The following is a 25,457-nucleotide window of genomic DNA, read 5'->3' on the forward strand; positions in this document are numbered from 1 at the left end:
GAGCGCATGAGTCCCTTAACTAGGATCTCCATAGAAGCTATTCTCTCTTGTGGTTGTCGCGTATGAGACGATAGTATCGACTCAAAACGAGCAAACATCTTCTCGGAAAAATCCACCGGCCAGATGATTCCGCCGGGGGGGGAAACAGGTGCCGGAATGGAGACTACTCCGTGAGAGGTTGAAGGCGCAGCAATTGGGTCTTGAGAGACTCTGGTGGAGGAAGATTTAGCCTTCGAAGCTGATGATTTCGAAGACCTGTGTTCCTTGGAAGACTTGTGGGTCGTATATAAATTCTTACGATGAGCCTTCACCTTGGGGATAACAGGCCGGGGATTGAGACCAGTCCCGGTTGTCCCCGGAAAACCTCGAAAAGAAGAGTGTTCTGAAGGAGAAGAGAGAGCCGGGCTAGGGATAGGAATCTTAGCCCGGGAACCACTTGACTCACCTACGTCCCTACCTGCGTCGGGATCGTCAAGAGCCATGGATTCCACATCGAGGTTGAGGGTAGAGACGTCTTCAGTTAGGGTGCCGCCCGTCTCTTCTTGGTCCGGGGCCGGAAGAAGGGATTCGAACCTCTCGATGAAAGGATCCGCCAATTCTTTGGGGACCGCAGGTGAAGTTTTAGCATGGGGTAGAGACGGGAACACCATTCCTCAGAGAGGATATAAGGCTGTGTGGCCTTCACGTTGCGGGCGAACCCGTCAATCCAGATCTTGAGGGTAGCCCGAGCTGTATCTTTCTCAAGTTGGGAGCACTGAAAGAGAACAGACTATTAGCGAGGGATATTTGTGCCAAAGAAAAGTGAAGAAGTCCAAGGACTTCGTAGACACTAAGTGAAAGGCATGCGGGAAGTCCAGAGGACTAGTGGCCTTAAAATTAATATTTAAAATTAATGGTAACTCCCTACAAGTCTGTATCAATGAAAATGCACTCACCGAGTCAGATGTTAGAGTGGAGGTCATTGTGTAGCAGACTACACAAGCGTCTGGATGCCATACAGTTAAGTCATCCACTCGGACAGAACAGTGGGCGTGTGAATGACACCTCATGGCCGCAGGGTTGGTAGATGACAGCGGCACATGCCGTCAATGCACAGCATACAGTCTGTAAAATAAAAGATACATGAGTATCTTAAAGGAGAGCAAATTAGGGGCCTGGAGGCCCCGGTGCTTAAAATATATATATATATATATCTCTATCATGATAAAAATGTTTTATAAATATTCATCAGGAATCCTGAATGAAAGCAAATAGGGGCTCGGGGCCCCGGACTCTTAAATCATAGCAATATCATGCTAAAAAATTTACGTATCAATATCATGATAAAAATGTTTTATATATATATATATATATATATATATATATATATATATATATATATATATATATATATATATATATACAGTACCCGACAAAAATATGCGACTACCCCCGTAAAAACACAACAAAAAATGATTACGTACATTTATAATGGGAATGAAACATAATAAAAAGTTTTAATTACCTTGATTAATATTTTGTTGGACCACCCTTCCTCTTCAACACCTGCTTTAGCCGTTTTGGAATTGACAAAGCCAAGTTACGGAGGGTTTGTGGAGGTATATTGGCCCACGACTCTCGGATGGCTGCTTCCAAATGCGGCAGAGAGCTGACGTTTTTCGACTGAAGGTCCTTTTTAATTATGCTCCAGAGATTTTCTATGGGGTTAATATCTGGAGAGCTACCTGGCCAATCGTCTATGATTGGAATATCACACACTTGCAACCAATCCTTAACAACACGAGCAGTGTGGCAAGGTGCACCGTCTTGCTGGAACACCTGTGCACCTGTTATCTCGAAAGATTCGTGCAAATGTTCAGCAAGGAGGTCTAAATAAATTTCTTTGTTCACTCGAACATTAGGGGGTAAAAAAACAAGCTTACCAAGGCCAAGTCCACTAAAACAACCCCAAACCATAAGCGTATCAGGGTGCTTAACGGTACTCTCAATGTACCGGGGATCTAACGGGTCACTACCTTTACGACGGTACACTTGTGAATTTCGATTACAGGTAATATTAAAATTAGCCTCATCTGACCACAAAACCCTCAGCCACTGATCCTCACTCCACTGTCCGTATTTCTTAGCGAAATCACACCGCTTTACCCGCTGCTTCTTTGTAATGAGAGGCTTCTTTGTGCGCTTGAAGCTGTTGTACCCTAACTCATTCAACCGCCGTGACACTGTTCTCACAGACACACCAGAAAACACTCCAGGATTCTCCTCCTTTATTTTTCTAGCTGTGGTAGACGTTTGTGATTCCACAGTACGTTTCAGAATACTAATAGCACGTCTAGAAGTTTTCCTAGAACGGCCAGGCCGTTGCTTAACTTTCGGTGTTTGTTTACACCCGCCCTCGCGCCATAAGCGAATGTACTTCTTCACACTCGTCGGCCCCGCACTAGTAAAGTTACAAATTTCTTTAATTGTATGGCCTGCAACCTTTAGTCCCACTATTTGCGCAATACAATCACTAGTTAAATCCTTTGTAGGTGCCATAGTACAGTCACTAGCACCAAAAACCACCGAACAACTGCGAAAATCCAAGGGGTGGTAAGGGAAGAGCACGCGCAAGAGAACCGCGCACCGCCATTAACAGAGAGAGACTGAGGTGCTTTCTCAGGTAGCGGGAAGGCCAGGAGGCATTCTGTGACGTCACTGTGGGGTCGCATTTCATTGGCGAATTTTATTCACCCTCGAATAACATGATTCTTTTTTCGCCAAAAATATGCGACCATGGGGCCGAGTGGTCGCATATTTTTGTCGGGTACTGTATATATATATATATATATATATATATATATATATATATATATATATATATATATATATATATATATATATATAAATCAGCAGTCCTGAATGAAAGGGAAAAATGTTTTATATATATTCATCAGGAATCCTGATGATAAAAATGTTTTGTATATATATACATCAGGAGTCCTGAATGAAAGCAAATAGGGGCTGAGGGGCCCCAGGTGCTTGAATGATATCAAGATCATGATAAAGATTTATCTATCAATATCATGATAAAAATGTTTTCTATATATACATTAGGAATCCTGAAGGAAAGCAAATAGGGGCTCGGGGGCCTCGGGTGCTTAAGTGATATCAATATCATGATAGAAGATTTATATATTAATATCATGATAACAATGTTTTATATACGTACAGTCTTTTATATATAGCCATAAAGTATCTTGAATGTAAGCAAATCGGGACCGTGGGGTCCGGATTGCTTAAATATCAATACCAAAATAATGATATAAATCTTTTATATATAGCCACAAAGTATATTGAATGTAAGCAAATCGGGACCGTGGGGTCCGGATTGCTTAAATATCAATACCAAAATAATGATATAAATTTATATATAGCCACAAAGTATATTGAATGTAAGCAAATTGTCAATACCAAAAAAACTATTTTGATTGTAAAAGGAATTGAAATCAAGCCAGACCGTAACCGTGATCATATCAAAAGAGGGAAGGGAAGGTCGAGAACAAGGATCGTATATATAAAATATATATGTGACTAATATAAAGTTAATCCAAGTAAGAAAGAGTAACGTTGGCTCCGAGGCGCAACTAAACAACTCGACTGGATGGTAATGTATAAAAGCTACTTCCGGGGATCCCGTTATGAAATCTTAATATATATATATATATATCTATATAAGGTCCGTGAGGTGCGTGACACTTGAGGGGGAAAGGGATCTTTAACGGGTCCGTGACGTGCGGGACCGGGGGAGTAGCGCGTACAAAACTTGATAAATAATAACATAACAAGGTACCAAGGAACTAGCCGAAAACTTCCCGCCGAACGTTGGCCAAACGAGCGACGGAAAGAAAACGACTACGACCGGGTTGAGTAGTAGAAGGAGTAAGTAATGTACGTGAATGTATAATAATAGTATGCCTTACAGAACAACGGGAACCGCCCGTGCAAAGCGGATGCCCCCGGGAGGGGTACATCGCGCTATAAAGTGACTCAAACTCGATCGGGGAGAGAGAGGGAGGGAACCCTGTGGTGGGGTAAAGGCGGGAGGAGGCTAGGAGTGGGGCGATAGCAGGTATACCAACCTGCCAGACCCACGATTGATATGATCACTCGGAAGGACTAATAACACTATAATAAACATAACGTAGGGTAAAATAAGGTAGGAAGGCATGCTGAATAATAATAATAACAACATAGTTAAACATCAATCGTAAAACAAACGAGGGAGCGAACACGAGACAGGAGAAATCAAACCTAACGGCGGTGGGAGTAGGCAGGGCTACCAACATAACATAGGGCCACTGGGAGTAGGCAGGGCTACCAACATAACATAGGGTCAGTGAAGGTCTAACAAAATGAAAACTAATATGTAATATCTGACTCATGAAAGCCCCTCGAGCTAATGCAAGCAAACGAATGACGTTAAAATGATAAGCAAGTCCGTGTCGTGCGAACGTAAGTAATCCAAGTAATAAAATGTGAAATAGAATGCCGAAGGCGATCAGGCATGCCAACCTACCGAAAATACACACACGTATATGTAATTACTGTTATCATAAAAACCAGGCAATAAAAATTAAAACGGTGAGTGAACCGTGGATATCCGTAAGGTTCATAACGAGAAACAATCAGTATGGAGGACTTATTGAAAATCGTTAAGAACGAACGATAGAGAGAGAGAGAGAGAGAGAGAGAGAGAGAGAGAGAGAGAAGGAGCCGAGCCCACGAGAGACCTACGAAAGGTCGTGAATAATAAAGCTGAATAATATAAACAAAAAGGGGCAAGGCCCCCTCCAAAATCTCAAAACTCATAGATCTGGTACTTAACTTAGATGGAGGGACAGTCGAGTCCGACATCTTGAGGTAAATCCAGAAAAAAAACCCGGGAAATACACACACAAGGTAAAAAACGGCTATCAAATTGCGTGCTAAAAAGGAGTGACGTCACTGGCGTGGGATTGTTAGTAGTAGTGGGACGTTGAATGGCACCTCGCTGTTCGGGGATTTTGACAGGAGATATCTAAATGGTGCGAGGCCTCTAGTTGTGATTTATCACGCCCCAGTATTATATATCGACACCTTTTATAGTTGAGCGAGCTGGGTTCAACCTGGCATCCCTATGCAATTTTTTCTCTGGTAATATATAGCAGTTATATACCTTAGAAATGGTGCTAGAGGAGCATTTCACTGGGCGACACGGGTCGGAGCCCAGAAATAAACACAGCCATGGGTAAAATTATAGTTCCGGTCAGGGAAACATTTTTTTTAATAGAAAATACACTTTTTCCTGTAGTAAATGATGTGATCCATCCAAAGTTGACCTTTATTTCAAGGGCAAATCAACCACACACCCGTTACACCCTCCCTAACTCCCAGACCACCAAAGTTGGGAGAAAAGAAAAAAGTAATTATTTATGACTGAAATACAGATAATATTAATTGAAAACACACCATTAACTATAGGAAAAACAGTTTAATATCTTTCAAGAATCTATATGGTTTTGCTCCGCACTAACTCCCTTCGCTCGCAAAAGAAAAAATATCACTACTCCTATGTTTTAGTAAGGTGTACATATTGAGCTACGCTTCTGAACCCCATGGACATTATTTCGGGGATAGTGTTTAAGATTTCTAATAGTTTTTGCTACCCCGTGGCTTGCTTCACTCGCAAAAATCAAAAAACATCACTGCTCCTATGTTCTGGCAAGCGGTACATATTGAGCTGGGCTCACCAACCCCGTGGGTCATTATTTTGGGAATATCTTTTAAGGATCCTAATGGGTTCTGCTACACTGTGGCTGGCTTCACTTGCGAAAATATAAAAAGCATCACTGCTCCTATGAACTGGCAAGCGGTATTTGAGCAGGATTCGCCAACCCAGTGGGTCATTATTTCGGGGACATTTTTTTAAAGTTCCAATGGTTTTTTCTTCTCAGGTCACAAACCTTGAAATAAAAAAAAAGCTTTACCCTATGTTTAGGAAGTCGAAGGTCTTATTAATTACACTCAGGGTACCATTCTTATCAGCATGGAACTTTGCTGCAGCTTTCAAGTACGAATAACTAGAGCAAATACACTATGGTAAAGGATGATCCATAAAAGCATAACCAAACAGTATGCAAGGCACAAATGGACTAATCAATCGTCACTTAAGAAGGGCAGTGACTAAATCGACATAACAAAGGAGGGATACATGCCCAAATACAGTAAGCTTCCATAATTTAGTTTGGTTAACAGGAAAAGCAGAGTTAAAGAGTATGGAGTCTTTCAAGTGAACTTGTCCAAAGCAACTATTTGTTGTATTGAAACTAAATGGAACACAGTAGTCATGGCAAAATAATGAGAAGTGACTAAAACAGGACGAGCTAGCCTGTTCGAAATAGAGAAAATGGAAAATGAGTATATATATATAAATATATATATACTATACAGTGAACCCTCGCTACTTCGCGGTTCGACAATCGCGGATTCACCACTTCGCGGGGTTTTCCCATAACCCATATATATATACATATCGCGGATTTTCCGGAAAATTCGAAAATACCGCGAAATCTGAAGATAACCAAATACGATATTTTGTTACCTGTAATTCCATTAATACTGTAATTAGTAATATCTGCTCTTACTGATTGTTCATTGCATTACATATGATATATAATTCAGCACAGAAAGAAATAAAACACGAAAAGAGAATGTGATCATACGATAATTCAGTACGTAGTAAAATTAAATCGAACATGAAACGCAAATCAGATGCAGTCATACCATATTAGAATGGTGTGTACTGTAATGGATGTGCTTCTTTTCCATGAATCTTTTGTATGTATACGTACGTAGTACAGTACTGCATCCAATAATATTCTTTGTTGCAAAAATCACATTTCGAATAAGTACTGTAAGCGTACGAGAGAGAGAGAGAGAGAGAGAGAGAGAGAGAGAGAGAGGCGTAAAATAGCGTACGTACGTAAATTTTTATTATTATTGTTATTATTATTATTATTGTTGTTGTTGTTAATAAAATTATTATTGTTATTATTATTAATCATTATTATTATTATTATTACTGTACTGTACAGTATTATTATCATTATTTATTATTATTACGGTACCCTTGTACTTAATCTACGTACGTTCAGTATGCGCGGGGCATCTTCTATGAGTAACCAACGCACCATGTACTGTAAGACGGGTTGTGATTGGTTCAAGCGCTGACAGATGACGAATCAAAACTCAAGTTTTGTTATCTAGCCTGTGATTGGTGTTTTGCCCGCATCTTCAACTTCCAGCATCACAGTTCTCGCGGGTCTGCATCGTTCACTTTCTCTTTCCGCGTATTGCTGAGTAGACGTTCTTAACTTTGTGAAGTTTAATCTGTGCTGTGTGCGACTGTTTTAAGTTGAACTTTTTGTTGAACTTTCTGTTACAATGGCTCCCAAGCGTTCTGCTTCTAGTAAGGCTGGTAGTGAGCCTAAACGCCACCGAAGAATGATGACGATAGCTGAGAAGGTTACGCTTCTCGACATGTTAAAAGATGGTAGAAGTTACGCGGCCGCCGGCCGCCATTTTGGCATCAACGAATCCACCGTTCGCTACATCAGGAAGGACGAGGCGAACATTAGAAAGATTGCTGCAATCACCTTTAGCAGATCAGCGAGGCGAGTCGTTACCACGCGTAATAAAACGATCGTACGCATGGAAGGTGCTTTAGCTGTGTGGATTGCCGACTGTCGGAAGAAGAACATAGCGTTGGATACGAACACCATCCGAACAAAGGCTTTGAGCTTGTATGAGAATTTTGCGGCAAAGGAACCTCATGACGACGATGGCGACCATGCTGAAGAAGATGATGATGTAGATGATCCTCAACCAGGGACCTCCACTGATTCCCAGCGTCAGAAACAACGTTTTTCCGCCAGCAAAGGATGGTTCGCGAAGTTTCAGAAACGCTTCGCCCTGAAAAGCGTTTCCCTGCATGGGGAGTCTGCTTCCGCTGACACTGCCGCTGCTGAAACTTACGTGAACCAGACTTTCAAGAACATTATCGCTGAAGGTGGATACAAGCCGGAACAAGTGTTTAATATGGATGAAACCGGCTTGTTTTGGAAGAGAATGCCGTCGCGAACTTTCCTGTTCAAAGAGGAAGCCAAAGCCTCTGGCTTTAAGGCATTCAAGGATCGCGTTACCCTCGTGATGTGTGGCAATGCTGCTGGATTTTTGTTAAAGCCGGGGCTTATTTATAAGTCGAAAAATCCTCGCGCTTTGAAAAACAAAAATAAGAATCTCCTTCCCGTGTACTGGATGCATAATCAAAAAGCATGGATTACGAAGATGCTGACCTCCAACTGGTTCCACCAGTGTTTCATCCCGCAAGTCCATGAATATCTCTTAGAGAAGGGCTTGCCATTCAAGATCCTTCTCCTTATGGATAACGCTGGTGGACACGCAACTGACCTGTCGCGTGAGGGCGTTCAGGTTGAGTTCCTGCCACCCAACACCACGTCATTAATTCAACCAATGGACCAGGGGGTTATCAGGGCGTTCAAGGCCCTCTACACGAAGAATACCTTGGCGGACCTCGTTGCGTGTGTGGATGCTGCCCAAGATGACGAGGATGAAGACTTCAACTTGAAGGCGTACTGGCGGCAGTACACCATAGCCACGTGCCTGCAGAATATTCAAAAGGCACTTTAAGAGATGAAACCTGCAACCGTAAATGCGAGCTGGAAGAAGCTGTGGCCCGATATTGTTTACGACGACAAGGGATTTACTCCGTCGGAAATCCAACACTCTGCAATACGGAAATCTGTGCAGTTGGCTGCCATAATTGGGGGTGACGGGTTTGGCGACATGACGACTGAAGACGTCGACGAGTTGTTGGACTGCCATTCCCAGCCCCTAACTGACGCAGACCTCGAAGACCTGACGAAATCGGCAAGTGAGGAAGAGAGTGAGGGTACCCAGGAAGAGACCCAAGAAAATGTAGAAGAAACGGGCTTAACATTAGAACGGCTCGCCAAGTTCTGCAACCATATGAAGGAGGCGAAAGAAATGTTGCAAGAGTGGGACGAGGATATGGTTCGCTCGATGCAATTCTGCAACAAGGTCGATGACATCACGACTCCCTACAGGATGCTCTTGGATCGAAAAAAGAAGCAGCGGCAACAACTTCCGATCACAATGTTTTTTCAGCCTCGCAAAAAAGAGCCAGTTCCTCCTGCTAGTACGCCTTCGGAAGAAATTGAAGAAGTTGAAGAGGTGTCCCAGGAAAAGACACCTCCGTCTGAAGAGACGTAAAATACTATCATTGACTGCACAGTAGAACACATCATCAGCTTCATCATCATTATTTCTACTGTGCAGCAAATTCATCGCCATCGTCATTCAAGTTTTTCTTGAACTTCTTTCGTGGTGAGTACAGTAACAATCTTTATTTTTTACTTTAACCTGTTTTATAGTTTAGTAATGTACGTACTGTATGCATTAAGTTAAAGGGAAGGTTTTAAAAGTCTACATGTTGTAACCTATCATATTTTTTTTGTTTAAAATTTACATTTACGTACGTAAAACAATCTCTCTCTCTCTCTCTCTCTCTCTCTCTCTCTCTCTCTCTCTCTCTCTCTCAAATTGTTTTCCTGCTTTGCTACGTACAAGTACTGTATAATTTATATTTGTAAGGTAACATATTTTGTAAATGCTTTGTACTGTAAATACTGTATGTACTGTATCATTATTTATCACTATCATCATGCGTGTTAAATGCCTTGTTTGTTCTGAGCGTGGTTGTTTACTGAGCGTACACGCCGTCGTTTCAGGCGGCGTCATAAAGAAAAAGATTTCATTTGGAAGTCCTAAGAAAAATACGTAAACTAAAACATTGGTAATAAAAAAATCAACATACAGTACTGTATAATCAATATAATCGATGCAAAAACTAACCATACGTACATATATGTGTACACTAAATGAGTTTGTTTCTTCATTATGATCAGAGATGAACGTAAACAAAACATTGGTTGCCATTTTTTATCGTGCTTTTTAGGTGTTTAGGAAACACATGATATAAAATCGCCTTTAATATTTGTGCCTGTTTTAGTTTAGGGTGCTGTAGTACATGCATTAAGTGTTCTGTACATTACAGGGTGTAAAGGGTGGTTTGTTAACAGTACTACGTACAAGGGAAGGTTTTAAAAGTCCGAATATACATGTTAAATAAATAGGTAAATATGCTGTCACTACTTCGCGGATTTTCACCTATCGCGCCCGCGTCTGGAACCTATCTACCGCGATAAACGAGGGTTCACTGTATATATATATATATATATATATATATATATATATATATATATATATAAATATATATATATAAATATATATATATATATATATATATATATATATATATATATATATATATATATATATATAAAGTGAGCCCTCGTTTATCGCGGTACATAGGTTCCAGACCCGACCGCGATAGGTGAAAATCCGCGAAGTAGTGACACCATATTTACCTATTTATTTGACATGTATATTCAGACTTTTAAAACCTTCCCTTGTACGTAGTACTGTTAACAAACTACCCTTTAATGTACAGAACACTTAATGCATGTACTACAGTACCCTAAACTAAAACAGGCACAAATATTAAAGGCGATTTTATATCATGCGTTTCCTAAACACGCCAAAAAGCATGATAAAAAATGGCAACCAATGTTTTGTTTACGTTTATCTCTGATCATAATGAGGAAACAAACGCATTTAGTGTACACATTTGTGTATAGGTTAGTTTTTGCATCGATTATATTGATTATACAGTATGTTGATTTTGTTATTACCAATGTTTTACTTCATTTTTCTTAGGACTTCCAAATGAAATGTTTTTCTTTATGACGCCGCCTGAAACGACGGCGTCATAAAGTACGCTCAGTAAACAACCACGCTCAGTAAACAAAGAAGACATTTAACGTGCATGATGAAAGTGATAAATAATGATATTACAGTAAAAGCTTTTAGAAAATATGTTATTACAAATATTATTTACCGTATCTATATAAAATCATACAGTACATACTGTACGTAGCAAAGCAGGAAAACAATTTACGAGAGAGAGAGAGAGAGAGAGAGAGAGAGAGAGAGAGAGAGAGAGTGAGAGAGAGAGAGAGATTGTTTTACGTACGTAAATGTAAATTTGAAAAAAAAAAAAATACGATAGGTTACAACATGTATACTCTTCAGACTTTTAAAACCTTCCCTTTAACTTAATGCATACTAAACTAGAACAGGCACAAATATTAAAATGTTAGAATATTAAAGTAAAAAATAAAGATTGTTACTGTACTCACCACGAAAGAAGTTGAAGAAAAACTTGAATGATGATGGCGATGAATTTGCTGCACAGTAGAAATGATGATGATGAAGCTGATGATGTCTTCCACTGTGCAGCCAATGATAGTATTTTACGTCTCTTCAGACGGAGGTGTCTTTTCCTGGGACACCTCTTCAACTTCTTCCTGGGACACTTCTTCAATTTCTTCCAAAGGCGTACTAGCAGGAGGAACTGGCTCTTTTTTGCGAGGCTGGAAGAACATTGTGATCGGAAGTTGCTGCCACTGCTTCTTTTTTCGCTCTAACAGCATCCTGTAGGGAGTCATGTCTTCATCGATTTTGTTGCAGAATTGCATAGAACGAACCATATCCTCGTCCCACTCTTGCAACATTTCTTTCACCTCATTTATATGGTTGCAGACCTTGGCAAGCCGTTCTAATGTTAAGCCCGTTTCTTCGACATTTTCTTGGGTCTCTTCCTGTGTTTCGCTCTCTTCTTCACTGGCCGATTTCGTCAGGTCTTCTAGGTCTGCGCCAGTTAGCGGCTGGGAATGGCAGTCCAACAACTCGTCGACGTCTTCAGTCGTCATGTCGCCAAACCCGTCACCTCCAATTATTGCAGCCAACTGCACAGATTTGCGTATTGCAGAGTGTTGGATTTCAGACGGAGTAAATCCCTCGTCGTCGTAAACAATCTGGGGCCACAACTTCTTCCAGCTCGCATTACCGGTTGCAGGTTTCATTTCCTGCAGTGCCTTCTGAATGTTCTGCAGGCACGTGGCTATGGTGTACTTCCGCCAGTACGCCTTCAAATTAAAATCTTCATCTTCATCTTCTTGGGCAGCATCCACACACGCAACAAGGTCCGCCAAGGTATTCTTCGTGTAGAGGGCCTTGAACGCCCTGATAACCCCCTGGTCCATCGGTTGAATTAATAACGTGGTGTTGGGTGGCAGGAACTCAACCTGAACGCCCTCATGCGACAGGTCAGTTGCGTGTCCACCAGCGTTATCCATAAGGAGAAGGATCTTGAATGGCAAGCCCTTCTCTAAGAGATATTGACTGACTTGCGGGATGAAACACTGGTGGAACCAGTTGGAGGTCAGCGTCTTCGTAATCCATACTTTTGGATTATGCATCCAGTACACGGGAAGGAGATTCTTATTCTTATTTTTCAAAGCGCGAGGATTTTTCGACTTGTAAATAAGCCCCGGCTTTAGCAAAAATCCAGCAGCATTGCCACACATCACGAGGGTAACGCGATCCTTGAATGCTTTAAAGCCAGAGGCTTTGGCTTCTTCTTTGAACAGCCAAGTTCGCGACGGCATTCTCTTCCAAAACAAGCCGGTCTCATCCATATTAAACACTTGTTCCGGCTTGTATCCACCTTCGGCGATAATATTCTTGAACGTCTGGTTCACGTAAGTTTCAGCAGCGGCAGTGTCAGCGGAAGCAGCCTCGCCATGCAGGGAAACGCTTTTCAGGGCGAAGCGTTTCTGAAACTTCGCGAACCATCCTTTGCTGGCGGAAAAACGTTGTTTCTGAGGCTGGGAATCAGTGGATGTCCCTGGTTGAGGTTCATCTACATCATCATCTTCTTCAGCATGGTCGCCATCGTCGTCTTGAGGTTCCTTTGCCGCAAAATTCTCATACAAGCTCAAAGCCTTGGTTCGGATGGTGTTCGTATCCAAGGCTATGTTCTTCTTCCGGCAGTCGGCAATCCACACTGCTAAAGCACCTTCCATGCGTACGATCGTTTTATTACGCGTGGTAACGACTCGCTTTGCTGATCTGCTAAAGGTGATGGTAGCCGTCTTTCTAATGTTCGCCTCGTCCTTCTTGATATAGCGAACGGTGGATTCGTTGACTCCAAAATGGCGGGCTGCGGTCGCGTAACTTCTACCGTCTTTTAACATATCGAGAAGCGTCACCTTCTCAGCAATCGTCATCATCCTTCGGTGCCGTTTAGGCTCACTACCAGCCTTAGTAGAAGCAGAACGCTTGGGAGGCATTGTACAGTAGGGTTTAACAGAAAGTTCAACAAAAAGTTCAACTTAAAACAGTCACGCACAGCACAGATTAAAGTTCACAATAACTTAACAACGTCTACACAGCGATACGGCGGGAGAGAAAGTGACCGCGAAAAGATGCTGGAAGTTGGAGATGCGGGCAAAACATCAATCACAGGCTAGATTACAAAACTTGGGTTCTGATTCGTCATCTATCAGCGCTTGAACCAATCACAATCCGTCTTATATGCTACGTAGGTTACCAATTCAAAGCACAAGGTACCCTATGTATACAGTAATAATAATAATAATAATAAATAATGATAATAATAATAATAATAATAATAATTTTAATAACAACAACAACAATAATAATAATAATAATAATACAGCTTTACGTACGCTCTTTTACGCTTGTTTTGTTGTAGGATATGTCTCTCTCTCTCTCTCTCTCTCTCTCTCTCTCTCTCTCTCTCTCTCTCTCTCTCGTACGCCTATTCGAGATGTGATTTTTGCAACAAAGAATATTATTGGATGCAGTACTACGTACGTATACATACAAAAGATTCATGGAAAAGATGCACATCCATTACATTTGTAGTACAGTAGTAGCCATCAGCAGCCTTACACCATTCTAATATGGTATGACTGCATCTGATTTGCGTTTCATGTTCGATTTAATTTTACTACGTACTGTATACTGTACTGAATTATCGTATGATCACATTCTCTTTTCGTGTTTTATTTCTTTCTGTACTGAATTATATGTCATATGTAATGCAATGAACAATCAGTATGAGCAGATATTACTAATTACAGTATTAATGGAATTACAAGTAACGAAATATCGTATTTGGGGTCTTCAGATATCGCTGTATTTTCGAAATTTACGGAAAATCCGCGATATGTTTATATATATGGGTTATGGAAAAAACCCGCGAAGTGGTGAATCTGCGATGGTCGAACCGCGCAGTAGCGAGGGCTCACTGTACAGCTTTACGTACGCTATTTTACGCTTGTTTTGTTGTAGGATATGTCTCTCTCTCTCTCTCTCTCTCGTACGCTTATTCGAGATGTGATTTTTGCAACAAAGAATATTATTGGATGCAGTACTACGTACGTATACATACAAAAGATTCATGGAAAAGATGCACATCCATTACATTTGTAGTACAGTAGTAGCCATCAGCAGCCTTACACCATTCTAATATGGTATGACTGCATCTGATTTGCGTTTCATGTTCGATTTAATTTTACTACATACTGTATACTGTACTGAATTATCGTATGATCACATTCTCTTTTCGTGTTTTATTTCTTTCTGTACTGAATTATATGTCATATGTAATGCAATGAACAATCAGTAAGAGCAGATATTACTAATTACAGTATTAATGGAATTACAAGTAACGAAATATCGTATTTGGGGTCTTCAGATATGACTGTATTTTTGAAATTTCCGGAAAATCCGCGATATGTTTATATATATGGGTTATGGAAAAAACCCGCGAAGTGGTGAATCCGCGATGGTCGAACCGCGAAGTAGCGAGGGCTCACTGTGTATATATATATATATATATATATATTATATATATATAAATCGATACATACACACAGTACATATATACATATATATATATATATATATATATATATATAAATAATATATATATATATACATATATATATATATATATATATATATATATATATATATATATATACATATATATATATATATATATATATATATATATATATATATATATATATGCATATATATACATATATATATATATATATATATATATATATATATATATATATATATATATATATATATATATATATGTATATATATATATATATATATATATATATATATATATATATATATATATATATATATATATATATATATATATATATATATATATATACAAATATAATTTATATATATATATATATATATATATATATATATATATAACACATTTTGAGCGAAGCGAAAAATCTATTTTTGGGTGAGATAGCCATGTCGTCCTGATGGAAGTTCCTTTAGGGTAGCTTCCTAGGGTATATTTGACTACGGTGATATTCCCAGAGAATTTACCTTAAGGTATCCAGAATTCTAACTCCTGGAGCGAATATCCCTAAATAAACTTAACATGGGATATCACATATCAGAGGACGTATTCTTGACACGCCACATAGCAATCTTCACCCCGAATAGAATTAACACTTCGAGGGGTCAAAGTGGCAAGAAAACGAAAAACGAGAATGAAAGGAGAGCCGTTAATAAGGTACCTCTCCTATCCCGCTTTGAGTGTGTATACAATGCAGCTGACGGCGCCATCTTCATTCCTTGTAGCAATACACGAGGTGCTACAGATACTGTATTATAGGGAGGGGTCCTATAGCCCATTTTATAAAAAGGAAGGGCGGGTCAATCAGGACGACATGGCTATCTCACCCAAAAATAGATTTTTCGCTTCGCTCAAAATCTGTTTTTTGGGCACAGGCCATGTCGTCCTGATGGAAGTATACCAGAGCATTACTGTATCCGTGGATTCTTAGATCGTGCCGTACTCTCAAGAAAGTATTTCCTGGTCAGCATAGACCTAGAGACCTATGATGTTACCGTCATACATCATTTCATCTAAGCATAAACCATGTTAGTGCTTCCTGCACCCTACAGGGAAGTCATACTAGACTATGGAAAAAGTCTCGAGGAGTACATATACCTATGGATGACTAACAGACAAGCCATTATAGCGGTCTCACCCTATATGTTATAAAGCAAAGTTTGTATAAGAACCACCAATGTCAGTATGAAATACCGGCAAGTCCCCCGGTGTGCCCGTTCTTATCACTGGATTGGACAAGGGTTTAAATCTGTGTAGGAATAAATTTTGCATATCCACCACCATCCCTATAGGGTATGAAGTCTTTCCTACTTGGGGAAAGCATAAACCAATGAATGTTTGCTTGTAGCAAGGAACAATCTTTTAGGACTATTCATGTTAAAATTATCCATATTTTTAAAGTAATGCTAAACCATTTTCTAGTAAAATGACAGAGGCGAATGAGACGCAAGGTTCACAAAGAACTAGTTTATTGACAATCAATAAAAATATATAGGTTAATCGACAATTATACAATTATAAAATGTGGATAACCAACAAATAAGCATAAGGATCATTGTAAACGGAAAATATTGTTTCATCTGAAAGGAAAGAACATATATGCGCCACTTTTAATATCGAAATATTAATACTGTATATATATATATATATATATATATATATATATATATATATATATATATATATATATATATATATACATAGATAGATAGATATATAATGGATTTTGAGCAAGCGAAAAATCTATTTTTGGGTGAGATACCCATGACGTCCTGATGGAAGGTTCCTTCAGTAGCTTACTAGGGTATATTTAACTACAGTGGATATTTCCTGAGAATTAAACTAAAGGTTATCACAGAATTCTAACTTCTGGTGCGAGTACCCTAAAGGTTTCCCTCTAGGATATTGTATATCAACAGGGGACGCATGTATTAACACGCCACATAGCTATCTGCACCCCATATAGTGTTAACACTTCGATATGGAAAGGTGGAGAATAACTGGGGAGCTGTTCCATGTAAACAAACGGGCGTCATTGCTAAATGACGTCACGTCCGTCCTCATCCTGATGCCAGCTCCTTGCTAATCTCCATGATACAGCAGGACAGGGCGGGGCCTAAAAGGCTGGACTAGAATAGACGGGAGGGTCCATCAAGACATCATGGCTATCTCACCCAAAAATAGATTTTTCGCTTCGCTCAAAATCCGTTTTTTGGGCTCAAGCCATGACGTCCTGATGGAAGTGTACCAGAGAATTAATGTATCGTGGAAATTTTCCCCTTTTTTATGCAAGTGCCAAGGGCTTCGAATAGAGGTATGTAACATGTCCTTACTAGAGGTTCCGTGAAGAACCAACTTCCTGCCCCCCTGGCAGAGAAGTCCTGGTGGACCATACTAATATCTCGAAGCGATCATTGAAGAGCTACTCACCCTGCGGAGAGTTCGTGCAGGACTCGGAGACAAGACATAAGGTTAATATTCGGGTAGAAATATTATCAAGCATAGGTAAGTGATTAATATTTACTACACTCCCTGGAGGAGAGATTAATCTGGTCTCGAAGGCAGGACGAAGGTAAATATTCAGGTAGGAATATTATCAAAGCATGAGTGAGTATATAATACAAGTATATCTATATTATTCTTCTCTTTCAGAATGAAAGGGGTAAATGAAACTATGACAATCATATATTTCATAATAAATAATAGGAGCAGAGAGAGACGCACATGTAATAAAATAGACATTTTATTTCAAAGATTGCAGATTATTGTGATAACAATTGCAATAATAAATGTAAAGTTTATTTACAATAATAAAGAATAATGTACATAGAAAATAAAGACTTCAATCTTGAATCTGAAAAGAAATTTCGCTTTTAGAAACACAAGTTCCAGAGGAAGGTCAGTCTTTTTCAAAGAAAAACACATCATGCCCTAGAGCATGTGGCACTCATGTAAAGTCTATGACATTTCACCTTGGTAAGAACAGTCTATTAGAAACACTAAGTGTCCATGAGATCACTATGTATCACAAAAGGGTCAACACAGGCACCCGTAGAGTTAAAGTCCAAAGTAACTCACTGTTCTATGCAGAGTTAAACGGCAGGTTTCATAACACTATCTGCGGCTACCACGAAATGTTTAACTTCATGCACTTGCTTCGCATAGTGCTTGAAGAAAACGCGCGACGATTTTCAACCTGTGAAGCTCTTGAGGCTTTCGAAATCCATGCTCTGGAAGAAGTTCAGAGAAGATGCGACTTTTCTAGGATCATGACCTGCGGGTGTACTGTCAGGATCCGCTCTGCGAATGAAGTAGGTGATTTTCGCTCTTAGTTGTTTCAGTGACAAGTCGCTACCCGATGTTTCTCCTTTGAAGAGTTGTCCTCCACCGAAGTCTGAAGTTCTTCGAAGATAGACCTTAAGACTCTCCACTGGGCATAGAGAGACATCTTCCTTCAGGGGGCAGATTCTCCAAGGGCCCCATCTCTTGGTGGGTAGTTCATTCTTAGCGAGAAACGTCGGATCAGGGAAGAGGGTAAGCTCTCCTGTATCTGCGAACAGGATATGACCCTCTTCTCTTGATAATGCCACTATTTCACTGACTCGGGTTCCCGAGGCGAGAGCAAAAAGGAAGATAACTTTTTGAGTCAAGTCTTTTAGAGGGCACGAATCGTTGTCCAGGTTAGAGGCAAAATGGAGCACCTTGTCCAGGGACCAGGAGATAGGTTTTGGTGGAGGTGTTGGGCGTAGTCTAGCGCATGCCTTTGGTAATTTATTGAAGATATCGCTGGACAGATCAATCTGGAAGGCGTACAGGAGTGGTCTAGTCAAAGCTGATTTGCAGGTGGAAATCGTGTTGGCTGCTAAGCCTTGTCCATGAAGGTGAATGAAGAAGGACATGCAAAAATCAATGGTGATTTCCGTAGGATTTTTTGCCTTGACGAACGAGACCCACTTTCTCCAGGAAGATTCGTATTGCCGTCGTGTAGATTCAGTCTTGTATTCCTCGGGGAAGTCTAGACTTTTCTTCGAGATTCCAAACCTTTTCTTTGCGGCTAAGGAGAGAAAATCATGAGATGAAGGTCCCTGACTTTCAGTGATGAAGCGAAGACAGTCGACTTCCGTACTTGTTTTGAGAGAACTGGGCCCGGTAGGGATATCAGAGTGGGCTGCAGCTCCAGGACCAGAGGGTACCAATTGCTCCGGGGCCACTTGGGAGCCACTAGGGCCGCTGTCCCTTTGAAGGTTCTCAGTTTGGAGAGGACTTTCAGCAGAAGGTTGGGGGGAGGGAACAGGTATATCCTGGACCATCTGTTCCAATCCAGTGACATGGCATCCACTGCTTCTGCCTTGGGGTCCTCGTACGGGGCCACATATCGAGGAAGTTGATTGTTGTCGCTCGTCGCGAAGAGATCGGTCTGAAGTTCCGGGACTTGGTGAGAGATGTCGGAGAATGACCTTGCGTCTAGAGACCATTCCGACTCTATTGGGCTTGTCCGTGATAGAGCGTCCGCCGTCACGTTGCGGAATCCTTGTAGGTGAACTGCAGACAGGTGCCATTTCTTCTTTTCTGCCAAACGAAAGATCGGAAGAAGTACCTGATTTATCTGGGGCGATCTTGAGCCCTGATGATTGACACATCTGACTACCACCGAGTTGTCCAGAGTCAGACGAATGTGGATCGAGGGAGGCGGGGAGAGTTTCTTCAGGGTGAGAAGAACCGCCATGGCCTCCAAGATGTTGATGTGAAACGTCTTGAATAGGGGAGACCATGTTCCTTGAACCTGTCGTTGGTGGGAGCGACCTCCCCAACCCTCCAGTGAAGCGTCCGTTTGGATGTTGATCGATGGAGGCGGGTGTTGAAGAGGAATAGACCTATTCAGGGCCTTTGCTTCCGACCACGGCTTTAAAAGTGAGCGAAGTCTGTTTGGAAGCCGTCTCTTGAGGTCTCTTCGAGCGATGGATGCGAAACGTCTCCAGACTCCCGCGGCATCCTTTACCTGTGCGCGAAGCACTGGGTTTGTCACAGAGGCGAACTGTAGAGAGCCGAGAACTTGTTCCTGCTGTCGTCTTGAGATCCGTTTGGATTTTAGAAGTCTTCTGAGAGACCCTGCTATTTCCTTCCTTTTCTTCTGTGGAATGGAAAGGCGGTGTGACTGAAGATCCCAATGGATTCCCAACCATTGGAACTTCTGAGCTGGAGAGAGGCGAGATTTCTTGGTGTTTATCTTGAATCCCAGATGCTCTAGGAACTGGGTGACTTTGTTGCAGGCTCTTAAACAATCTTCGGGCGATGTCGCCCAGACTAGCCAGTCGTCTAGGTAGGCCATCACTTGGATGCCCTGAAGACGGAGTTGTTGGACGATGGCGTCTGCCAGCTTGGTGAAGATCCGTGGAGCCACGTTGAGCCCGAAGGGCATGGCCCTGAAGGCATAACTTTTCCTTTGGAGTCGAAATCCTAGGTAGGAGGAAGCGTAATGATTCATTGGAACGTGCCAGTAGGCGTCCGCCAGGTTATGGAGACCGTGTAGGCCCCTTGAGGCAGAAGGGTCCTTATTTGTTGCAGAGTCAACATCTTGAACTTGTTGTTTGCAATGAACTTGTTGTTCACAATGAACTTGTTGAGAGGGGATAAGTCTAGAATGACTCTGAGTTCGTCGGAGTCCTTCTTGGGAACGCAAAATAGTCTCCCTTGGAACCTGGTTGACTTTACCCTCCTGATCACCTTCTTGTTCAAGAGTTCTAGGACATATTCTTCCAGGAGGGGGGTTGACTGTTGGAAGAATTGCTGGAAGGCTGGGGGTGGTTGAGTCCAGCTCCAGCCTAGTCCCTTCTTGACGATGCTGTGCGCCCAGGGATCGAAGGTCCAACGATCCTGGAATTGGCGGAGTCTTCCTCTCACCAGAAGCACTTCATTGCTTCTGGTGTCCCGAGGGTTTACTGCCTCGGCCGCTAGCTCCCCTTCCTCCTCTGCCTCTGGAGGGACGGCGAGATGAATCTCTGCCGGAACCTCTGCTTGAGCCCCTACCTCTGGGACGAAAGGTAGTAGCGTGTTGCTCATATGCAGGGGTAAAGTCCGGTGACTGCGACACCACTGGTTGGGGGACCAACTGAAAGGTCTGCTGTGGCTGTGTGGCCACTTGGGGAGTAGCGGTACCTGGAAACTGCTGTCTCTGTTGACGTTGCTGGGGTTTCGGCTTTTGAGGTTTCCTCTTAGGCTGAGGGCCATCGTCCTGAGAGGATTTCCTCTTCCTTGACATGCCCCACTTGTGGAGAAGGTTCCTATTCTCCGTGGCGGCGTTGTCTACAATCTCTTTCACCAGAGAGGAAGGGAAGAGATACTTACCCCAGATATTGGAGGAAATCAGCCTCCGGGGTTCGTGTTTCACCGTCGCGTTGGCGAACGAGAATTCACGACAGGCTCTGCGAGCCCTAGCGAAGCTATATAGGTCCTTCGTCACCGTTGCCAAGTGCGATTTGGCTAGGACCATATAAAAGTCCGGGACTCTAGTATCCCCGGCCATAAGTTCTAGCTGTACCTGGAAGGACAGCGACGCGGCAAGCCTCTCCTTCGTATCCTGTTCCCTACGAAGGATGTGATCATTTAGCCTTGGGAGGTCCTCATTAAATTGACGACCGGCTACGTCAGGCTCTAATTTCCCTACCGTGAAGGTTGACTGGACGTCTTTCCAGTGCCTATCATCGGGAGGAACAGTAAGGGAGAAGAGTCTGCACTCCTCCAGTGCAGGGCAAGGTTTCCCTTCCTCCACTGCCTTTAAGACCGCTGTGAAGGCCTTTTCGGTGAAGGGGAAAGTTGCAGCATTCGGCGCAACGAAGGTTGGATGCTTCTTGCTAAGCGCCGGCATCTTGGAGTTGGTGAAACCCCTACTCTTCACCGCCTGGGCTAACATAGCCTGGGCCTTCGCGAGATCGAACACGATAACCTCCTTCGGTTTGGTCTCTTCCTTTGAGGCTGGTTCGGACCTGAGCCGGACGTAACAGTCCGGATAAGCCTCGAAATTCGGGAAGAATTCCACTTCTTCCAACAAGATAGAGCCAACCCTTTCACTGACGTAAATTTTCCCAGTCGTGATTGGCATATGCTCGGCATATCTCCATGGGTTAGCTTCCGAGCAAGTGGGGAGGTCCTTAACCGAAATCCGTTTCGGTTGTTTAATATTAACCAGAGTAGTCCGGAATTGCTCCTGGGTTTCTCGTAGTTTTCTTTCCATGAGGGCTTCGATCATCTTGAAGACCTCCAAAGTGGCCGATGGAAGAGGGTCCGGGGTGGCAAAAGTCGAAGGAACAGGTTCCTCGGATGGTGCAGGAGTTGCTGTGGGAGTAGGAGCGGGAGTGACCTCGGTCTCTGAATCAGGGTATTCCACCTGATCTTCCTCATAGTCGAGTTCCTCGCCCATGAGGTTCTTCTCCGTCTCTTCTGACACTTCCGACATACGTTCCACGTTATCGGAATCCAGATGGCACTCATGCATGGACTGGGCCATGACAATATCAGGTTCCACCACGATCTGGACGGTGGGGATCTGATCACGGGGGACCACAGAGTCTTTGGATGCCTTTGGGAAAAGCAAGGCCCTCAAATCTTCGTTGGCGAGATACGGTCCGGTGGCGTTCTTCTGGAAGCCACGCACCCATTTGCGTAGATTCTCTCAAGCGTTGTCCCTTGCCTCCGCAGAAGGAGGATCGTCGAACGCCTCGACCAAACGACTCTTGCAGACTGTACAGTTCTGTGGGTCCCAATACTTCAGGTCGCCTTTCTTGGCGGCGCAGGGGGCGTGGGTCCGGCATGCCTTGTGCCCGTAGAAGTCCGGGCACTTCACCCCGCAGAAGTTGCTCTCACACTTCATATACTCCTCCTGTAAAAGAAAGAGATCATGAGTACATGGAAGGCATAAGAATGACTTACATTACTCTAAAATTAAGATATCTTAATCTAAATTTTAAACATTAAAGTAATTTACAAGGCATTATAATGCTTGAGAATAATGAGCGGGAAAGGAAGTAGATAGACACATACTTGTGAATCCCGCCCAGTCGGTTACCGTAACCTTATCAGTAGGCAATTTCTTTTGTGGCCGAAGGTCACAAAACGGAAATCCCTATGGATAAACCGTGGTGGGTAGAAGCTAAGCTTCTAACAGAAATTGCCTGCAGGGTGTAGCAGGGTCTGAGACCACTCAGATCCCTGGAGTAGAAGGGGTATAGGAGAAACCCCTTGTTAAATGTAGGTTCAGGCAATCGGCTGCACTAAGACACACAGAGTATGCTGGAATATTGTAATGTGCAATCAAACAGCATAGCCACAATCTTGGATGGTAAGACAATACCTATATATAGAAGTGGCCAAGCCATCTGGCTGCAGCATTTTGACTGTCGGCATGTTGTCGGCAGGTATGGGAAGGGGTGCATGTCCCTTAACATCTCAGGAGGGTGCCGGCAGACCGACGGCACGCCGGAGGCCGGTCCTGCAGGTTGGAAGGTATCAAGACAGACACACTGAGTATCTAAAGTATAATACCATCGTGGCGACCGCCGGCAGGGGGCGGCGGCTCTGGCAGCCGAAGGCTGACGGCCTGGTGAGCTTGGATCAATTCATAAGATAGATATGTATATGGTTGTATACCTAGACCGCCGGAAATCAATGCCGGCACGCCGGTGGCCGGCTCCGAAGGTCGGCCAGCTGTTACTAGCTAAAATGAGGGGTGGGACGTCGGCTGTATGTCGACGGAAGGTGGCAGCCTCCGGCACATGGAAGGCTGACGTCTTAGAGGGGGAGGGCATCTTATGAAAGAATGTCACCTGAGGTAAAGGCGGTTATCGCCGGCAGTAGAGGAGGCAAGGGACCGGCACCAGGATAGAAAGAGAGAAAGGTAAGGAGGGATGGAAGGGGTAAGATCTCTTACCCCTCCGGCATCCCTCCGGAGAGAGTGCACCCATGATAGGAGTGGATACTCCTAGCATCCGGCGGCAGGGAGCCGGCAATCGGCCGGGTGCCTGGGGTAACCCAAAGGAGGGTTAGAGGGCACTCAAGACGGGGGAAACCCCCGCCAGCCGGACCGCTGCCAGCAACCACCCCCATAGAAAGCTATGAAGGGTATGTGTACCAGAGCGGCCAGCTCAGCAGGAGAACAAGTTAGCCCTACCACTCCACCCAAGGGAGGAGTTGTAGGACTAAGGACAGATGTGTGTAGGCAAGCCTACACCAAAGGGATAGGTGGGGAGGGGGAAGAAGAGGGGTCTTTCTATAGAGGAGACTCTGTATGAGAACGGCCACCAAGGTAAGGGAGAACGCTCCCTAACCTAGGTTAGGTAGCCCAGAATGAGAACGGTACAGGAGTACCGTCCCAAACTATGATAGGGCAGAGTCAACCCCCAGAGCTTAACCTAGAGAAGGAGGGCTAACTCCTAGGCTAGGAAAGCTTGAAAGACACATCGCAAGTTGCAGGGAGGAAGGAGTAACCCGACCAGGTGCAACTGAGGAAGGGCAGAGCCGTTCCTTATTTCTCGGTCCGACCCTAAGGGAGGGTCATTCCCTTAGGGTAGGCAAAGAAGCGAAAATACTCTGATTGTAGACAAAATTCCCCTATATAGAAGGGGAAGCAAGACTACACAGAGGGAATGCCCGCAGGCAGGGGGGATTAGGGAGCATATAGGGGTTCCTACATTAGGTTAGGGTGGAAAGATACGCAATCAACCCAGTCCCCTATATGGTCCCCGAAGGCGAAAACACTTACATCACAGTTAACCCTTTTACCCCCGGGGTTTTTGGAAATTTCCAACCCTTAACCCCCAGGGGGTTATTTTTTTCCCAGCACATTTTGCTGTATATTTTCTTTAAATTGCTCTAACAGCCTTAATTTTTGTCATAGAGAGGTCAGGTTGGTCTCATTCTCTTGGAAAATGCCTGAATTTTCTCAAAAAATTATCAAAAAATATGAAAAACAAATTTTTATAGCATTTTTTTGCAAGGACGTACCGGTACGTCCATGGGGGTAAAGGGATGGCTTTTGTGAAACGTACCAGTACGTCCTTTGGGGGTAAAAGGGTTAATAGTATGTTTAATAATGCCACAATCTTCATAACTCAACCTAGGAACACTGGTATATATCATGCATGAAAACAAGCACTAGGCTGTCCAGCCTAGGGGCTAAGCTAGCGATCTAGTATGGGGTCGAACGGCGACCGAGTCTGATGAGCGCTAAAACACGATATAAGTAATTCCTAACTATGAAGACTAAATAACTAATAATATTAATTAGTTAAATGACTGGAGAGGGCTGTTCTGGCTAACTAGATAAAGCATGCAACATGAACAGCGACGCCATAAAATGGCGTGTCCGGTATCGGCACAGCTCTGCCACAAAACTCAATATTTTACGAAAAGTAGAAGTTACTTTACGGCTAGAGCTTATCTAAAC

General features: G+C 42.8%; 1 protein-coding gene across 1 annotated transcript in view; it reads right to left on the bottom strand.

The window, feature by feature from the left end:
• Coq3 (ubiquinone biosynthesis protein COQ3, mitochondrial) overlaps window positions 1-25,457 on the bottom strand; it is a 671,041-nt gene that overhangs the window by 107,710 nt on the left and 537,874 nt on the right. The gene's annotated exons all lie outside the window — the stretch shown is intronic.

The sequence above is a fragment of the Palaemon carinicauda genome, chromosome 1 (genome assembly GCF_036898095.1).
Source record: "Palaemon carinicauda isolate YSFRI2023 chromosome 1, ASM3689809v2, whole genome shotgun sequence".
Taxonomy (NCBI): Eukaryota; Metazoa; Arthropoda; class Malacostraca; order Decapoda; family Palaemonidae; genus Palaemon; species Palaemon carinicauda.